The sequence below is a fragment of the Ursus maritimus genome, unplaced genomic scaffold (assembly GCF_017311325.1).
Source record: "Ursus maritimus isolate PB19 unplaced genomic scaffold, ASM1731132v1 scaffold_9, whole genome shotgun sequence".
NCBI classification, from domain to species: domain Eukaryota; kingdom Metazoa; phylum Chordata; class Mammalia; order Carnivora; family Ursidae; genus Ursus; species Ursus maritimus.
Genome location: NW_024427107.1, coordinates 50,009,876 through 50,030,913, shown reverse-complemented (window position 1 = coordinate 50,030,913; position 21,038 = coordinate 50,009,876). Strand labels below are relative to the sequence as shown.

The 21,038-nt window shown below is 37.8% G+C and overlaps 1 protein-coding gene across 4 annotated transcripts in view; it reads right to left on the bottom strand.

Annotated features, from left to right (window-relative positions):
* LOC121101654 (oxidation resistance protein 1-like) overlaps positions 1-21,038 on the bottom strand; it is a 485,929-nt gene that overhangs the window by 84,997 nt on the left and 379,894 nt on the right. The window lies entirely within an intron of this gene.

Here is a 21,038-nt window from a genome sequence, read left to right as displayed (position 1 = left end):
GGATACATGATCAATGTAAATGTAATATAAGGTAAATGTAATATAAATCTGTTGCATTTCTATACACCAATAATGAAGCACAGAAAGACAAATTAAGGAATCAATCCCATTTATAATTGTACCAAAAGTAATAAGATACCTAGGAATAAACCTAACCAAAGAGGTGAAAGACTTACACTCCAAAAATTATAAAACACTGATGAAGGAAACTGAAGAGGACACAAATAAATGGAAAGACATTCCATGCTCATGGGTTGGAAAACTAAATATTGTTAAAATGTCTGTACTACCCAAAGCAATCTACACATTTAATACAATGCCTATCAAAATACCAACAGCATTTTTTCAGAGCTAGAACAATCTTAAGCCTTTTGTGGAACCACAAAAGAACCCAAATAACCAAAGCAACCTTGAAAAAGAAAAGCAAAGCTGTAGGTATCACAATTCTGGACATCAAGTTATATTATAAAGCTATAGTAGTCAAAACAGAATGGTACTGATACAAAAACAGAACAGAGATCAATAGATCAGAATAGCAAACCCAGAAACAAACCCACAATTATATGGTCAATTAATCTTCAACAAAGCAGGAAAGAATATGCAATGGGAAAAAGACAGTTAACAAATGGTGTTGGGAAAACTGGACAGTGACATGCGAAAGAATGAAACTGGACCGCTTTCTCATACCATACCCCAAAATAAATTCAAAATGGGTTCAAGACCTAAATGTGAGACCTGAAACCATAAAAAGCCTAGAGGAGAATACAGGCAGCAACTTCTTTGACATTGGCTGAAGTAACTTCTTTCTAGATATGTCTCCTGAGGCAAGGGAAACAAAAGCAAAAATAAACTATTGGGACTATATCAAAATAAAAAGCTTCTGTACAACAAAGGAAACAATCAACAAAACTAAAAGGCAACCTACATAATGGGAGAAGATATTTGCAAATGACATAACCGATAAAGGGTTAGTATCCAAAATATAGAAAGAACTTAGAAACCTCAATACCCCCAAAATGAATAATTCAATTAAAATATGGGCAGAAGACATGAATAGACATTTTTCCAAAGAAGACACACAGATGGCCAACAGACACATGAAAAGATGCTCAACATCACTGATCATCGGGAAAATGCGAATCAAAAGTACGAGATATTACCTCACACCTGTCAGAATGGCTAAAATAAACAACAGAAGAAACAACAGGTGTTGGTAAGGATGTGGAGAAAGGGGAACCCTCTTGCACTGTTGTTAGGAATGCAGACAGATGCAGACACTCTGGAAAATGGAGGTTCCTCAAAAAGTTAAAAATAAAATTACCCTACAATCCAGCAATTGCACTATTATGTATTTACCCAAAGGATACAAAAACACTGATTCAAAGGGACACATGCACTCCAATGCAGAGTCATCCACAATAGCCAGATCATGGAAAAAGCCCAAATGTCCATCAACTGATGAATGGATAAAGAAGTCATGGTATATATATATATAGAATGGAATATTAGCCATAAAAAGAATGAAATCTTGCCATTTGCAATGACATGGATGGAGAGAGAGTGTATGCTAAGTGAAGTAAGTCAGTCAGAGGAAGACTGAACATAGGGGGGAGAAAGAGGAAAACCATAAAACAGACTCTTAACTATAGAGAACAAACTGAGGGTTGCTGGAGGGGAGATGAATGGTGGGATGAGTGAAATGGGTGATAGGTATTAAGGAGCGCACTTGTGATGAGCACTGGGTGATGTATAGAAGTGCTGAATCACTAAATTCTACTCTTGAAACTAATACTACACTACATGTTAACTAATTTGAGTTTAAATAAAAACTTGGTGAAGAAAAAGAAAAATGAAATAAAAAAAAAAAACTAATTCAAAGGGATACATGTACCCTGATGTTTAATGTAGCATTATCTATAATAGCCAAAGTGTCCATCAACTAACAAACAGATAAAGAAGAAGTGGTATACGTATACAATGGAATGTTATTCAGCCATAAAATGAATGAAATTGTGCTATTTGCAATAACATGGATGGAGCTAGAGAGTATGATGCTAAGTGAAATAAGTCGGTCGAGAAAGACAAATACCGTATGATTTCACTCATATGTGGAATTTAAGATCAAAACAGAAGAACACTAGGGAAAAAGAGAGAGAGAGAGAGGCAAACCAACAAAGAGAGTCTTTCTCACAAATTGGAGTTGAGGCCTGGTAAAAAGTGGGATTTAGAAAGCATTCCTAGTTCCTAATCTGGTCAAGTAGAATAGCACTATCCAACAGTCATATAATATAAGCCATATATGTAATCTTAAGTTTCCTAGAATCCACATTAAAAATAATTACTTTTAGGGGCGCCGGGGTGGCTCAGTGGTTAAGCGTCTGCCTTCGGCTCAGGGCGTGATCCTGGTGTTCTGGGATCGAGCCCCACATCAGGCTCCTCCACTGGGAGCCTGCTTCTTCCTCTCCCACTCCCCCTGCTTGTGTTCCCTCTCTCACTGGCTATCTCTCTCTCTGTTAAATAAATAAAATCTTTTAAAAAATTACTTTTATTAATATTTTATCATACCCAATATATCCAAAATATTATCATTTCAACATGTGGCCAAATCAAAAATTATTGAAATATTTTGCATTTTTTCTCATATTGAATCTTGGAAATTCAGGGTGTATTTCTCACCTACAACACATGTTGATATGAGCTCCTGGCTCCTGTATTGGACAACTCTATAACATATGAAGACATGACCATTTCTCTGCTCTGTGATGGGTTTTTCAATCCTTTTCTTTCCTTATTTAGTCCACTCTGGATGTGGACATAGTCAACAATCTAATCCTTGTATACCTACTTGACCTCCTATGTTTACCTTTATGCTGATATTCATAGAAGCAATTAGCTTCACCCTATTACAATCTATGTGCGAACAGTCCCCAAAGGTCTGAACGGCTCATGAGAAGTTGAATGGCTGAAGTACTTGCTTGTCCTATTAAATGGCACTTTGTATATGCTTCCTTCTATATGTATTTATCTTTCTCTTTGCCCACATCTCTCCAGCTAAATGATAAGCCCCTTATGGCTTTTGTATGCACCTTTATAGCCCTAGCTTCTAGCACAGTGTCAGACACGTGAGACAATCATTGCATCTTAGGGATGACAGATCTCTTAAGGAGTCATCTTGCAGCCTTCACGGTATCTACCACAATACCTTGCCATAGATGCTCAATTCATTTTGTCTAAGTGAATTAATGTTGCTTTACTGGTAATTTGAAAGTTTCACTGCACTCAGGGTGAAAATACAGCCACTAAAGAGATTATATTAGAGCACTGTAGGCGATCATTTCAGAAAGAATCTCATTTGCCATTCCTCATTTACAGGGAGGTATTATCAAATTGGAACCATAATCCTGGTTTCCTGATTCCTAATCCTGCACTTCCTACTAGTTTATATTATTTCTTTCTGCTTACACTCCTCTGCTTAATTTCTTCAAAGGCGAGAGTACTATCCCTAAAGTCGAAGGTCAAAGATATTGAACTAAAGATTGTTGAAATGCCAAGGACTATTTATATTAGTGGGAAAGATAGAAAATAGTAATGCAGCCCTAAGATGAATGGTGAGGAGAAAGTCCATTCTATGCTAAATACCATTTTGGAGATATGAAGAAGAACATTTTATTCAATGCAAAAATATACTATGAAATTAGACACCAAATCATTACATTTTTTAACCTAAAATTTAGAGAATTTCTATCTTCTAGAAATAATATTTTCCTGTAAGTTGACAGCTTGTTACTTTTGTTAAAAGATATATCACAAGCATGCTGATGCTTTGAAATGTCATTTCCTTAACAAAATGACACATTTTTTTTTCACAAAAGCACAAGAGATTGAGAAATTATCTCACAATGGATTTTTAAAGACAATTATCTGGAGATGAAGAGATCGGTGTAAAGGATAGGAGAAAGTGCTTTGGAGTCTTACATATCTGAATTTGAATCCTGACTATGTCACTTACTACTCCTGGATCAGAGGTGCGTATAATGGACAGATATTTTGTTCTGTTTTGCTCACCAGTCATCCCCTTTTTTTTGGTGGGGGGAGGCAAGGTATCACTTCTCCTTACTCCATAGAGTTTGAGTTGTGTTGACCCCACTTCCTTGCCCCCAGGGGAGCATGTGATTCAGTTGCAACCAATAAGGAAAATGTATTCAATTCCAGAAATGTGTAGGAACTGTACAGAAAGAGGCATGGTTGGTCTGCTAAAGATTGGTGAGCAGAAAGGATGTAAGCTAGCAGCTGCTGGAAGCCATTCAGCCACCTAAACAGGCAAGGCAATGTGTGAGAGGAACACCGACAGGAAACCACAGCCAAGAGACGGAGAGAGCCATTTATGGAACATAAGAAGTAGGAAGATTGGTAGGAGAAGAAAGGGAAGAAGTAGGGGGGGTAAACAGAAGGGGGAATGAACCACGAGAGACTATGGACTCTGGGAAACAAACTGAGGGCTTCAGGGGGAGGGGAGAATGGGATAGGCTGGTGATGGGTATTAAGGAGGGCACGTATTGCATGGTGCACTGGGTGTTATACGCAAGTAATGTATCATGGAACTTTACATCAAAAACTAGGGATGTACTGTATGGTGACTAACATAATATAATAAAAAATATTGTTAAAAAAAAAGATGGAGAGAGGGCGGTTATATACTTTGGTATCAGTCATGATGGAAGCCAGTTCTACCCTTTGTCTTTACGTGAATTATTGATACCTAGGTTTTCTATCACTTGAAATCATAAGGTCCTGATTAAAAAAAAGGTATCAAACTTCTCCTACCCTTATATATTTTTAGTGATAAAACAGGAACAAATCACCCGTTTTATTAGGTTGTGGTGAGAAGTAATTGAAATGATATTCATAAAACCCCTGGAACAGAGTGGGATGCACTCAGTCAGTGGTGGCTATTTGACTTTAAAAAGTGGTGGCAGAGAGTGAGGTGGTTAAGAATATAGGCTCTTGAACCAAATAGATTATGTTTGAAACATGGATATACTACTCACCAGCAATACTAATTTGAGTGAGACTACATAACCTCTCAATTCAGGTTTCTAAATCTATAAACTGAGAATAATAATATCCATTTGATAGAAGCATCAAGCCATTTAGAAATAACATATGCGAGGGCCTCACTAACTGCCTGGCATATGACCAGCAGTCATGAAATGATAGCTGTTGTTTCTGTTTATGCCAATTTCGATAATTACTAACTCCAATGTATTTTTATAGCAAAAGCATTATAAATAGTGTCCATTTTCATTTTTAGACAGAAAGTCATGATTATTTTAAATTTTTCCATGGAGAAAAAAAAAATGTCATGTGGATTAAAAAAAAAAAACGAGTTTGATTTTTAAAATAGATGTAACATCCAGAATAAAGGACGTAAAGCCTTACTTTACTCTTAATCTATCTGATCATTTTTGGAACTTAATTTTAGGTTTAGGTACCCACAGAATGTGGTTGATCATGCAGATAACGCCCAACCACATTCTACAAAGAAATAAGTGATCAGAGCACTGAAAGGTGAGGAACTATGTCACATGAAGGACACTTGTCATATCTGGGGCTGCTGAGCCTAGTGAAGACAGGGAGGGATGTGATAGGGCCACACACTGCAGGGGTGAAGACAGGATGGTTCCAGAGGACGGGACAGCAAAACGAAAGATGGAGCAATTGTTTCCCTGTTATTTTGAGTCAAACCATACCCACTTTCCATAGTTTTATGGTCACCTCTGCCCCTTTCACATCCAAATACAGAGAATGTATTAGCTCTTTATCTGGGACATAAATTCATACCTACAAGTCCCCACTGCGCTTATAAAGTCACACAAACATACATGAATCATTCAGGCCATTATAAATGATTAAGCAGATGCACTGATATTTATCAGGAAGAGATAGCTTCCTTTCATTATATCATAGATCCTCACAATTGAGAGTAATTAGGGAGAACACCTGACTGAACCACTGATAAGCACATATTAGTAAATTATGTTGTAGTTTTCTGTGTTCAAGTAGACCCTATAAATAGCAATAAAACTCCCAAGTAAGGCATTGTTGTCAAGAAGAGTCCTTCAGGATCTGCATTAGTAAACTAAAGATAAGTATAATTTGCAAAAAGAACATTGTTATTTGCATGCAAATGGGGGTCATCTACAGAACCAAGGTCTTCTTTACCCTGGACCTTCTAAATTCAATTAGTCAGCAAGCCATTTGCCCTCCACCACCAACTATGTATTAAAATTGGCTTCTTTTTCCCACCAATATTATCACCTCAACAGTAGTTCTCAGTTGGGGCCAATTTTGCCCCCACCAGGGACATCTGGCAATGTATGGAGATATTTTTGCCTGTTACAGCTGGGCAGGGAGGTGGGTGATGCTACAAATCTAGTGAAAAGAGGCCAGAGATAGTGCTAAATACCCTACAATGCACAGCACAGCCCCCCACCTCCCCAGCAAAGAATGGTCTGGCCTGGGATGTCGATATTGCCTGGGTTGAAAATTTTTGCTCTGATCTAATTCACTAGTGCATTTTTCTCTTCTGAACTGCTGGTAAACATGCCTTTACTCCTCCTCAGTAGCTGCCCTCCCCAACTAATGGCCCCTTACAATCCACTCTCCAGGTAGTAGCCAGAAAGGTCATTAAAATATATAAATATAAAAAATAAAAACATAAATATATTGTACATATTTATGATATTATACAGGTTGACCTTTGAACAACACAGGGGTTAAGGGAGCTGACCCCCCGTGCAGTCGAAAATCCATGTATAGTTTTTGATCCCCCCAAAACTGAACCACTAATAGCTTACTGTTGACCAGAAGCCTTACCAGTAACATAGCTGGTCGATTAACACATATCTCTATGTTATATGCATTATTCACTGTAATCTTACAATAAAGTAAGTGGGAGGAAAGAAAATGTAATGAAGAAAATCATAAGGAAAATTCATTTACAGTATTTTACTGTATTTATTGAAAAAAGCCCACATATACGTGGACCTGCACTATTCAAACCTGTTGTTCAAGGTTTGACTGTACATGTAAATTATATATTATCTGTGTACATTGTATGTTTATTATGTGTTATTATATTGACCATAGGTATGTCACTTTCTTATGGGAATTAGTTTGGCCAGGAGGCACCTGGGAAACAGCAGATGCAGGAAGGACATTCTAATCTTCCTTTTTCTTTCTGAAAAAGAGAAGATTAAAAACTCCCATGGGAAAGATGCCTTCCCTGTACCAGAAGAAAAGAAACATTCTTCAACCTGGAGTCAAAGCTGAGACAATTGTGTGCAAACAGACCTAACTAAAATAATTCTTGTCTTTCTTTGGCTTCCCTGTATATTTTAGTTACTTTTCCACAATGGTGCAACCTAGCATAAATGCATGTAGGTTTTACCACTTCTTTGGGTCTTCATTTCCTTATGAGGGCTCCCCTGTCATGCAAAACATACATGTTTTTCTTCTGCTATTCTATGTTATGTCAGTTTAACTCCTAGATTCAGCTGAAAAATCCTAAGAGGGTGGTAGTAAAATTTTGCCTCCCATATAATATTATTACTAATTATAGTAGTCATTAATATTATAATATATAATGTTATATATGTATAATATCACATACACAAATATAAATCTGGTCATCTTGTTTCCCTGCTAAATCTTTCTGGTGATTTATAAGAATAACTAGGAATTCCTAGCATAAAATGCAGGTCTTATCCAAGCCTTCAAAGCCCCTCACTGTCCCACCAATCTCATCCTCTACCACCTTCTCCCTCACTTCCTCAGCCACACAGATCTCTGTATTCCTCCAGCACAGCAAACTTGTTCCTACCTTCGGTACCATTCGCTGGTTGTTCCCTCCACTGCAGAGACAGTCACTAGACATCTGCACGGCTAACACCTCCTTCCCCTCTTGGCTCAAGGGTTACCTCCTCAGAGCTTCCATATGGCCACCATAGCTCAAGCAATTCTGCTTCCCTCCCCAGCCCCACTTCACTTTCAATCACACTGCCCTGTGTCATCAGCTTCATAGCACTTCACAGCACCCTGGGGGCATTATCTCATCTAAGTATTAGTTCACTTGTTTATTATCTCTCTCGCCCACTGATAGTGAGCTCACAAGGTGTTAGACAGACCTCAAGTATTTTTCCACAACTGTGTCCCCAGCATCTGGGATAGCACCTGATTCCTAATAGGAACTCAATTAATAACTGATAAATGAATGAATGATGTTTTCTGAATCCATTCAAATATTTTTCCCAGCTTTGTTAAGGTAATTGTCATTCAACTTTAACGTTACTTTTTAATTTTCCTAAGCACAGATCAACTTTTTAAATGTTCAAGATTAGATTAAGTAAAGATTAGATTAATGGATGTCCAAACCGCTACAAATTACCAATTAAGTAAATTGAACTCAGCTTTTTTTTCTTTCCAGAATCATTTAACAGTGAGGAAGGCAAAAATATCACCCCCAAAAGCAGTTTTTCTTCTTCTCTGTTTTAGACATCTATAGCTTCATAGTCAAAACACATGATATCACTGGTAAACTATTCTGTTTCAAAGCACATTGAAAGTTTCAATTCTTTTTGAAATTGTCTATATTATGCCTCAGTATTATAGGTCTCATGAGTTTTCCCAGTGTTTTTACTTATCACGTCTTCATTTAACAAAGTTCACAATTTTGTAATAAAATTGGCTTTTTTTTAAACTTTAGCAAGAAAAATGCAAAACTCTGAAAAGATTCTCTATGATTTAGTGGAATATTAGTTTTGCTTAAGCCACTTCGGACCACAGTAATTCAAATGGTCATATTGCCACCTACACCCACACAAACATACATGCATATAACATCAGAGTAAAATAATTTAATCAGAGATAACATTGCACTTGAATTTCGACAGCAGAACCTATGCATCTTTAAGGCATGATAAAAGAAAAGGATGAGATTTAAAACACAATATTAAACTTGTTCTTTAGGGAAAAAGTTTTTGTGATGTTGGTCTTTTTCCCCTTGTAAAATGACTTTTAGGTTTGCATATGGACCTTTGGTGGGTGGCAGACTACTCCTCTGAGCAAAAAATATAATGTAATCACTTCTATAGATGAATCTAACTACCAGGGGAACAAAACACAAATGTTTATTATGTTATATACCTACAAGGAAAAACAAATAAGGAAAGCATGTTTAAAAGGATGTTTCTTTCAGCATTGTTTAGAAAAATAAAAACTAAAAGTAACCATACTCTAGAAGTAGAGGGATGGATAAATAAACCATATGGGATAATATACCAGAGTTAAAATGGCTGAACTAGATAGATGGATAGAGAGGACAGATAGAAAGAAAGAAAGATAGATGATGGATAGATAGATGATAGATAGATAGATAGATAGATAGATAGATAGATAGACGGAGATAGAGATCGATCGATCGATCTGAACAGGGACATATTTTGAAAACAATGTTGATTGAGAAAAGCAAATTGCCACAAGATACAATCAGTATGATACAACTTAAATACAGTTTTTAAAAACATAGAACAGTATATTCCTATATTTCTTTATTCAACACATATTTTGGGGGCATCTACTTCATGTCAGCCATTATTCTAGGCATCAAAGGGATGTAACCATAGAAGAATTATAGAAAGGATGTAATCATAGAATCCCTGACCTAATGAAAGCTTATAATCTTATGAGGAAATAAACAGCAAACAGATAAATGCATGCACACATACATGTACAAATTCTGTCAGGTAGTGGTATTCTGAATGCAGGCAGCGATACGATGGAGCCACATGAGAGAGGCCTATGGACGGGCAGGATGAGAGGATGCAAAGACCCAGAGATGGAAATGTGCCCACTGTGCTCTCCAAACAGCAAGGGGGCCAGAGGAGGCCCGTGCACCTTAAGAACAGGGAGGAAGGACACTGAGGGGCTGGAAGTTAGGCTGGAAAGTGGGTCATACAGAACCTTGGTGTACATGGCAAGGACTTGGCAGTTTATTCCAGGTGTGGAGACGACTGAAGGACTAGGAGGAGGGGGGTTACACAGTCTGATTTTATGTTTTTAAAGGACTAATTTGGCTGGTGGGTGGAGAAGAGATGGTGGTGCTGGGATGATGCTGTGAGAGAGGAAGAAGCCAGGAACAAGTAGCAAGATGGTGCATAAGAGATGACAGGCACTGGACTAGGGGTACAGCAGGATCAGGTGAAAAGGCATTGGAATTATGATGTACTTTATTTCGGAGGCAGAGCCAAGCAGACATTGTTTGTACATAAAATGACATGCAGTAAAAACATAAGAATGCGTGTGTTGAACACAGATAGCAGTGCCTCCGGGACAAGAGAAAGGGGAATAAGAAAATATAGGCAGATTCAACTTTTTAATATTTAAGAGGAAAAAACTTTGATGCGAATATGGTACAATCTTAACACCTGTTAATTCTGGGCTTGGGACATCCAGATGTTTGCTTTATTATCTTTGTGATATTCTGGTTTTCATATTTTTCTAGAAGAATTATCTTCTATACAGAAAAAATAATATCTATGCTTTCTTTCCACTGTAAATCATTGATTAATTCATGTATTTAACTAATATTCCTTGAGCACCTACTCGTCCCAGACACTGGTATAGATGCTGTTGAAGCTATGAAATCCTCATGGAGTTTATATTCTGCGGGAGGAGAGGCAGACAGCTGAAGAAACAGATACATAATATGATGCCATTTTGGATTAGGGGATATGAAGAAAAATGAAGCATGACGCCAGAGTTATTTTAAACTGGTTTTAGCTTAATTCTCCTATAAGAGAAATTTAACATTCGGTTCTATTTTTGTGCTTATAAATCATAAATTTAATAAAGCATCCCAGGAACATGAGCAGCTGACAGTTACAGGGAGATTACCAAGCACAGACTCTGGAGTCAGAAACTCTTGGTTAGAACTTGGCAAGTGTTCTACTTATCTGCTCTGGCTTAAACAACATCTTATGCTCATCACCACCATGTTCACCTTATTATTAAATCTCATGACTTTTACAGCCAGGAATCTGGACTGGGCAGAGTGGGGACAGCTCATCTCTGCTCCATGATACTGGAATTTCAGCTGGGGTAGCTCAAAAGGCTGGGGCCTCGGACAGCTGTAGCTGGCTTAGCATATCTCGGGCTTCCTTAGAGCATGGTGGTCTTAGGATAGCAGGACTTCTTCTGTTAGCTCGGGGCCCCAACAACAAGTGTTCCCGGAGCTGTGAACAGAAGCTACAAGGCTTCTTATGACCTAGTCTCAGAATTCCTAGAACATCACTTCTGCCACATGCTATTGGTCAAACAAGCCATGAAAGCCAGCCTAATTCAAGGAAAGGGGAATTAAACTCCTCCTCTCAATAGCAGAATTAGGAGGAATTTAATCCTCCACAGCAAATTACTTAATTATTCAGAGATGCAGTAATTTAGTCCATAAAATGGAGCAATAATGTTTCCTTCAAAGAGTTGTAAGAATAGGGAACAACCTATGGAAAGTGACTAGTAGCTAAGAGGATTACGAAAATGGTTTTGTTCCTGTATACTTTACAGGGGACTAACAAAGAGTCTTCCAAGCCATTTTCACCTGAAATGAGGAAATCCCTGAAGTCCACTGGTACTGCAGGAGTGCGATATTCGTAAGAAGGCTCTATTTTATTTTTTTCAGAACTTGGAAGACCATGATAAGAAGAAAAACTGAAATGTTAGATCTAAGATACTCCGAACTCTGTGCATCCGTCTGAGTTCTCGAAGTTTTATGATTTCTGTAAAATAGGCAGCAGCTTTGTTTTGGAAAAGGTAGGGTATCATTTTACACCCAGCAGGTGTTCAGAAGAAGAAAGAGTTAGGTAAGTGAAGTCTTTATTCTTAGAATTATAAAATCAATAAAGTTTTCTTCCTGAGGCAGCTGTTAAAACCAAGCTATTTTAAACATAGTAATGAATGTTCCTTCACTTAGTTCTGAAATGAAGTCAGATAGGTAAAGAGCACAATTCTATATTTGAAGAGAGTATGGGATAAACATAACTCTCATTCCCATCTGTGCTATATACAACTGTATTTTTTAAATGCTAATTTCATCCTATTGATTCTCTTTTAAGACTAGGCAAACTAAACTGGTCCATTGGTTTATATAATACATGAAGTTTCTTTCAACTCTGCAATGGGCCTTTGGATACTTTCATTTTAAAAGGGATTATGACTTCAGGAAAAAATGCTTAAAAAGAATAAAAATGTAAATAAAAGCACTAAAGTTCTATCCACACACACACACATAAAGAATAGGCTACACAAACTCTTCTTAGTTTCCATTTTAAGTGAACATAAATCTCTATACCCATCACTTCGAAGAGAGAAATTATTATAGAAATTATTGGAAAATATTTATACTGAACATGAATAAGCCTTAAGAAATCCAAAGATTCTCGGGGCGCCTGGATGGCACAGCGGTTAAGCGCCTGCCTTCGGCTCAGGGCGTGATCCCAGCGTTACGGGATCGAGCCCCACATCAGGCTCCTCTGCTATGAGCCTGCTTCTTCCTCTCCCACTCCCCCTGCTTGTGTTCCCTCTCTCGCTGGCTGTCTCTATCTCTGTCAAATAAATAAATAAAATCTTAAAAAAAAAAAAAAAAGAAATCCAAAGATTCTCAAAAAAAATTTCAACCATCCCCAATAGAGAAATATATATATATATTTATACACACACACACACACACACATACACACACACAAAACCTAATAGTCCTCCCACAATGGGAGATTTATTGATCTCTGTCATAGACTGATAATTGTTTAAGTGTCTACTATGTGCCAGATGCCCTGCTGGGATCTAAAGATAATTAGAAGAAATTCTTAACTATTGTCTTTGGCAGGTATCCTCCCCTCCCCCATTGGGGGATACAGGGTAGAAAGTAAGGTACTGGGAGCCAATTTTATCTAATAGGTCAGCCACTGTTAAGGAGTTTCTAGCAGGGTAACAAACATGAGCAGATATAGATCTTTGAAAGATCACATAGTAAACAGGGAACCAAACTGTGAGCCCCAGGCTAAGTGACTGCAGAGCCCTGGCTTCTTCTTTCTTCTGACACTTGGGATCTGAATCCTGACTCTGCCACACAATGGTTATGAAGTTTGGACAAGTACTTTAACTGCTATTAGCCTCAGGTTCCTATTCTGTAAAGGGGGTTTTAAATATTTGCTCATGGTTGAGAGGATAAATATTAATGTTGGTGGGGGGGAGTCTTCCAGGATGACCAATGGGCATGTGTTATACCCCGACCATGCCTACCACACATCCCATAACCATGAGCTCCTTATATATGCTGACATTTGGTTTTGAATTTCCAGCTCTAATATCTTTATTTCCTAAGTAGCAAAATTGTTTTTAATACTTCAGAGTCCACTTACATTAGTCAGTCATTAGTTTTTCTAAAATGTAAAATTCTCTATCATCCCAATACATCAAAGTTCTAGCCCTATATTCTATATGGTACTAAACAGTCTTAAAGCCCAAATTTAGTATCATGTAAAATTTACCACCTAGATCTTTGAAAAAGATAGCAACTACTCCAGGCCTAGAATTATGGAATTCCATAGGACAATTAATTAAATGTCTGCTATGGCAAAACTGTAGACCAGTACACTCCATATCCATTCTACCCTTCTCTTTCTTTTGTTTTCTCTACAATAAAAGAGAAATACTTGGACACCCAGGCTCTCTTGCAGGCAGGGGTGGCCATGGGACAAGTCCTGGCCAATGAGAGGTACGTGAAAGTCTTTTAAGATTAATACAGAAGAGCCTCTCAAGGTAAAAGGCTAAGTGATTTACCCAACCTCTTATGTTGAATACAGACTAGATGCATCAGAGTGCAGCCATTTTGTGACCAAGAGGATGAAAGTTACACCTGAGGGCTGCTGATAAAGGACTATGAAAGAGCTCATTGCTTCAATAACATCTTTAAGCACCCACAGTGTCCCTGTACTTCCTAGCTCCAGATTTCTGCTTATTTGAGAAAAATAGACCTTATACTTATTTAAGTGATCATACTGCCCAATATGGTTGCCACTACCCACATGTGGCTTTAAATTTTAAATTAATCAAGATTAAATAAGGTAACAAACTTGGTTCCTCAGTATGGAACAGGGCAATTATTGAACACTTCCATCATCACAGAAGTTTGTTTATTTGTTTTCTTTTTTTTTTTCTTGAGATTTATTTACTTATTTATTTGAGAAAGAAAGAGGAGTGCATGTGCAGGCATACACAAGCAGGGGGGAGGGGGAAAGGGTGAGGGAGAGAAATCCTCAAGCAGATCCCCCTGAGCCTGGAGCCTGACATGGTGCTCAATCCCAGGAACCTGAGATCACGACCTGAGCTGAAATCAAGACTCGGATGCTTAACCAACTGAGCCACCCAGGCGCCCCAGGAGTTTCTATTTAAACAGCATTAGAGATAATTTTATTTTTGGCCCCATGTATTGTAAATGCTACAGACGCTAATATTTTCATCACTAAAGTAAGGGCAGAAACATTCTAGTCCCTCTCTCCCAACTAAGTCCATTAGCCCCCAGGTATCTGATTGTTTATTCCATATCGAGATATCACACATTGATTTATCACTAGCTTTTCATCCAAGAGATTTCTCAGACTTTCTTAGAGGATTAGATTAGCCTGCAGAACCTCTTCTTCACATAGCTCCAAATAATTAAGCACTCTCCTTGAAGATAATAGCAGAATTAAGGAAATTAATATTCCTGTGCTAATATTCCAGGAAGAAAGGAAAAACAGCCAGTCGTGTTGCAATAACAGCAGCTGCCAAGTTAAAGCAATTGACTTCAATACACAGTGATGTTTCCTTCAGAATATACCAGTGTCTTTTATTTTCTTAAAATTTATCCAGAACGAGAGCTGAATCTGAGAGCACATCACCCACAGCTGTGAGCGTGGCTGCTGAGCTTCCAGGAAGCTGAGTCCTGCCCTCTCCCGGCTTCAGCGAACACAGTCACGAATCAGTCCATCAAATGTGCAAGCATAACACGCCATTAAAATCAACGGGAAGAAATAACTGATGAGGCAATTTCTCACAATTTTCACTTAGTTGTAGTGAAAGAGGGGGAAACATGAAAATGTAGAAAATATTTGACAAATTTCCTGACGTGGTAATTCCAATTTTCATTTACTTATTTACTGGTAAGTCACTTTAAAACACTGATTATAATAATAGTACTTAATATTTATTACTTACTACAAGCTAGTCAACATTGTAAGTAATATTCCATATGCTTTCATTTAATCCTCACAAATGAACTCTGACATAGATACTATTATCATCCTAAGGTTATAAAGCGACCAAGGCATAAAGAGTTTTAAAAAGTTGCCCGAGCCTACCACTGAGTAAGCAGCAAAGCTCAAATTCAAACCCATACCATCTGCCTCCAGGGTCTTCCCTCTTAATCACTCTAGTCTCTGAAGTTGATCATGTTCCTACAGAAATCAGCTAGGAATTATTCAGTGACTTACGCAGAGAATACCACTTTCATGCATGCACTGAGATGCCCCAGAAGTCTAGGACCACACTGAAACTCCTTTTCATCACCTATAGCCCCACTTCTTGAAGGACAGAAAACATCAGTTTATGAATATGAATATTTTCCACAACATAAAGTTACTTGAGATTCAGGCATGATTATCTTAAAAGACAGAATATAAGACGACATATAAAATAAGAAAAGTGGGATGGATATGCCATAAATTGCAGGTCTTTAGAGTCTGGGTAGCAATTAAAAAAATAATAATAGCAGGGGATGCCTGGGTGGCTCAGCTGGTTAACTGCCCGCCTTCTGCTAAGGTCCTGATCCTGGGGTCCTGAGATGGAGCCCCACGGTGGGCTTCCTGCTAGGCAGGGAGGCTGCTTCTCCCTCTCCCTCTGCCCCTCCTCCCTGCTCGTGCTCTCTCTCTCGTTCTCTCTCTCGCTCAGATAAATAAATCTTTTTAAAAATGATAATAATAATAATCATGACAAACAACTGCTGTACCTTTAAAGTGCCAGGCCCTGTTCCAAGCACCTGACATGGATCAGCACACCGTATCCTCCTGACAGCTCAGTGAGGGAAGCGTCATTATCCCACACGATGGATGAAGCAGCCGAGGCACAGAGACGGTCACCTGGAGAGTAAGGGGCAGTCCCAGGTACCCGCTTCCAATGGGCCTTGCAGGCCTTTTGTGGTCTGGCCCTCAACCTTCACCTCAGCTCCCACTCCTCTCTCCTTTGTTCATTCTGTTTTAGCACGGGGTGTTCCTTCCATGCTCCCTCTTCAAGAAGTTTCCATTTTTATTTCTTCTTTTATCTGAGGCCTTCCCTAACTTCTTAAAATCACAGCCCACTCCCCTGAAGCCAGTCCTGAGCACGTACTTACTGAGTGAACACATAAATAGACCTACGTCAATGCCATCTCTCAAACAGGTACAGTGATGCTTGACCCCGAGAAGCTGCTTTCGCAGTGTTATGCATTTGCTTTCCTTGCCTCACTAGGCTTTGTTCAGATCTTTTTTTTTTTTAAAGATTTATTTATTTACTTGAGAGGAAGAGAGAGAGTGCAAGAGCGTGAGCAGGAGGGGCACAGGGAGAGAGTATCGCAGACAGGCTCTGCACTGAGCACAGAGTCCAATGTGGGGCTCGATCTCAGGAGCCTGAGATCACGACCTGAGCCAAAACCAAGAGTCAGATGGCAAACTGAGCCACCCAGGCGCCCTGGTCAGGTCAGTTTTTTAAGAATGGGAGCCAACGGTTCCAAGATAAAGGACTAACTCTAGAAAACAAAAGATACTTCAGTGAGAAAAACTGGTCTACATAGCCATATTACTGCGGATGGAATGTCCCTCTCACTATCCTAAAAGATAAAGGACATAGGACCAATTAGGATGAGGACTTACTCATACCTTTACTTTTTTTATTTTAATTTTTTGTATTGTTGTTATTCAGTGGTAAATCTAACACTTTCACAAAATGCATTTGGACAAAGAAGTAATAATATTCTTTATAACACTAACAAAAAATAATACTAAAAGCTAAATTGTCTAAAGTTAAAAATATGCCAAATACCTACAAACTTGAATGAATCACAGTAGTCAGTTTTCATGGGCTAATCTCAAATAAGTCTCTCAAAATTTTTTTTTTTTTTTGATCAATGATGAAGGAAATGTCAGTTCAAGTTAGGCTAAACAGATAACAATCTCAGAAATGGTTTAAAGAGAAACCTGTATTTTCAAAAGGAAGAAATGTAAACACTAAAATGAATAAGAAAAATGTTCATTGTCTCTAATAAAAGAAACATGAATAAAATAAGGCACCATTTAAAAATTCATCAGATGGAGAAAAAAATTAAATTATAGTAATCAATGATAGAGTCCAAGGAAATTTGAATCTCATAAAACTGTTGGTGGAGGTAAGACCTTAAATGAGGATAATCTGACAAAATTCATTACGGACTTCTAATTTTACATACACCTATTATGAACTTATGCCAAAGAACTAATTCTGGATGTTGGAAGATTTTGTTAGATGTATGCTTATTGTAATGTTACCCTAAAAGTTAAGAAACAATCTGTGACACAGAGAGCTTGATTAAGTACACAGTGGAATATTTAATAGAATGTTTGCCCTCTTTTACTAGGCAGCCATTAAAATCATATTATTGAAGAATAATGACATGGGAAATATTTACAGTATGTATTTTAGTAGGAAAAAGCAAATGACAAATCACAACAGTATGAATCCATTAAATATACAGAAAAATCCTAAGAAAATCACACTAGAAGTTACAGGTTTACTTGGATGATTGAATTATAGATAATTCCAATATCCTCCCTTTTGTTTACATGTATTTTCTAATTTTTCTCCAAAAGATCAAGATTAGTTTTTTTACTAAGAAAGAAATAATTACGTCATTGAAAAACTTCTTGATAAAGGACTTTAAGGGATTTTGCCTTTTCAGTGTATTTATCTAAGGTAGTATGATGGAATTATTTTTCTGTGGATAGAGGCTCCTGAGGGTAAAGAGGCTAGGAGTCATCTCTCGGAGAAAGGGGAACAAGGTCTTAGAGATGTACAGCTTTTCATTCTATCCTCATCTTCTGTGGTTAAAAATGCTGCCCACATGCATAGACCAACACTAGCCAATGTTTCCTCTACTTTTTAAAATCTACTTTTGCCTTACCAAAGGTTTAAATAATGGTAGAATTCCACTAAATAAACAACTGTGCTGGCACAGTTAAATTAGCATAACAGAGGCTTAGAAAGTAAACTTTATTTACTTTATTCTAAGAAGCATCTTGGGAATAGCTAAGTCATCTGCCAGAATTTAGCCAACTTATTCTCTCAAATTGCTTCTAGAATATATCTTAACTACAGTTCCAGACATATAGAAATAGCTCCTTAAATGAAGCTTAATCACTTAATTTGAATGACAGTTCCAAAACTGAACACCTGAGGTGGTTTTACTGATAAAGTAAGGATGGTCAAAGGGTAGTTGGTAACTACATTTCAGACTAGACCTTCATTTTGAGGGTATTCATCAAGTGCACTTTGAGGGTAACATATATGATTTTGAAAGACTAAGTATACGGTGATAAAAGCCAAGGAATCCCTTGAAAAAATTTTCCTGGTTAATTTTTACTTAACTAGATGCAAATTTAATCAATTATAAGAAATCAAACTCCCAAAGGGCCAGACACTATTGGTTGTTGTGGGACCAAATAATAATGAGAAGGTGGCTCAGTGAAAACACAATCATGGCTGGCCTATATTAATGTTTCTGAGCTCTGGGAGTCAGAGGCATCTAGAACCCTAGGGAAATGCTGGATATTTAGGCCGGTCAGCCATGGGACCTTCTCTCCTGGCCAGTATCAAAGACCATTTTTAGTTCCTTTGCATGCACTGTTCAAATCATTCACCTTTTAAAAGTTCTGAATAATATTTAAAAATCTATGTAATAATAAGTGTAATACAGTGTAATGATTAAGATTAGACAGCATAGGGTTTGGTCTTAGAAATGGATTCAAGTTCTGATTCTACAACTGATTGTAACCTTGGGCAAGTTACTTAACTTTCCTAAATCTTTTTAATCTGTAAATCTGGGGCAATAAACTTAGCTACAGAGTTACGAGTACTAAATGAATGCTCTAAATGGCATAGAATGAGCATTTCGGGAATGATAGTTAATGCTATAAGGGTGAATGTGCATTCTGAGAAGTCCTTCAGCTCTTTATTTGAAACAGTACATTTAGAAAACACAGAAAATTATATAATGTGACTTAAGATGAAGATGTTATTCCTCTCTTTTGAGTATTTTATGATGCTTTAAATGAACAATGTTTACTAAGATGGTAACACGGAATTTGGGACATTTATAAGTTACCTCAAGACTAGATACACAGTGATCATTCAGAATTTTTGTTTGCTTTTTAAAAGGAGGTGCTATTTTTTTTTCCCACTTTGGGGGTATTTGTTCTTTAAATAATGTATTGTGTAAAACATACTACAAGACAGAATACTATGTCTTCTTTTTGGAATTATCTATTTCTAACTTAAATTATAGAGTTTTATTGCATTTCTTCTTTAATTTTAGGCCAATGTTTCATGAAAGGAGGCTTACTTTCTCTACTGCACGGTGTCCTGTGTAGACTTAGTCAGCAGTATCCACATGGGGACCAATGAGTACATGATTACGAGAGTCACGATTCCACCTCTATTGCACCCTTGGAGCCCAGACAACCTAAGTCAGTGATGACAAAACCCTTTGGGAATACAATTTTAACATTTAACTTAAACGTCCAATGAGCTGAATTATTAAAGAAAAATTGAACATCTATAGCCTTTATGGCCAAAGAACGACCCTAAATAATCAGATCACTGGGGTACAATTGGCTGGTTATATAGCTCTTAAAGCTATCTGGAAATTATCAGTCCATTTGCATATATTTAATGGAAAAGAGACTTTCTTGATGTTGTGGATTGATTGCATTAATGGTCCTAATTACTGGCCTCTCACATTCATGCTTTTTCCTCTTTACATTTTTGTTCCCTTCTCAATCTGACTCTGAACTCAGTCAAGTGACTTGCTTTCGCCAAATAGAAGCAAACTTGATAAAAGCAGAGGCATGAAAAAACATTTGGTCATTTATGTTTCCAATCTTGTTTTTCTAAGATCACAGTGAGAACCATGATTTCCAAGGAATCTAAGAGACAAAGACGTAGAAAGGAGCCGAGATTCCCAGCTGAGGTAATCCTGAACCAGTCCATAGCAAGCTACGTAAGAGATCCCATCCAAGATCAGCAAAACTGCCCCACCACCCTGACCCTGCAACTAATCACAGAGTGTGAGCCAGCTAAGCCCACAGCCATCCAGCTGACCCATAGACATGTGAATAATGATAAAGGCTTATTGTTTTAAACTACTGTGTTTTGGGAGGGTCATCACATCTTATTATTTTGGTGATAGATGACTAATACACTTATAAAAGATAAAAAAAGATCTGAGTTTTGTAATTTGAACTTGCAGTTATACAACTCAGAACTATTTTAAGAGGTCCAGGGAAGATGGGAATTCTACACTCATGTTTTCCACAGTGTGTATGTGTGTACAGGGCAGGGTATAGCCGATATTCCACAAAATCCTCTATTTGGAAGTGGTATGACAGACGTTAACATTTCTATTTATGTTAATAATTCTATTTTGGGGGGCGCCTGGGTAGCGCAGTCGTTAAAGCGTCTGCCTTCGGCTCAGGGCGTGATCCCGGCGTTCCGGGATCGAGTCCCACATCGGGCTCCTCTGCTGGGAGCCTGCTTCTTCCTCTCTCACTCGCCTGCTGTGTTCCCTCTCTCACTGGCTGTCTCTCTGTCACATAAATAAATAAAATCTTTAAAAAAAAAATAAATAATTCTATTTTGGGAATATGTTTTATCACATACAGAAT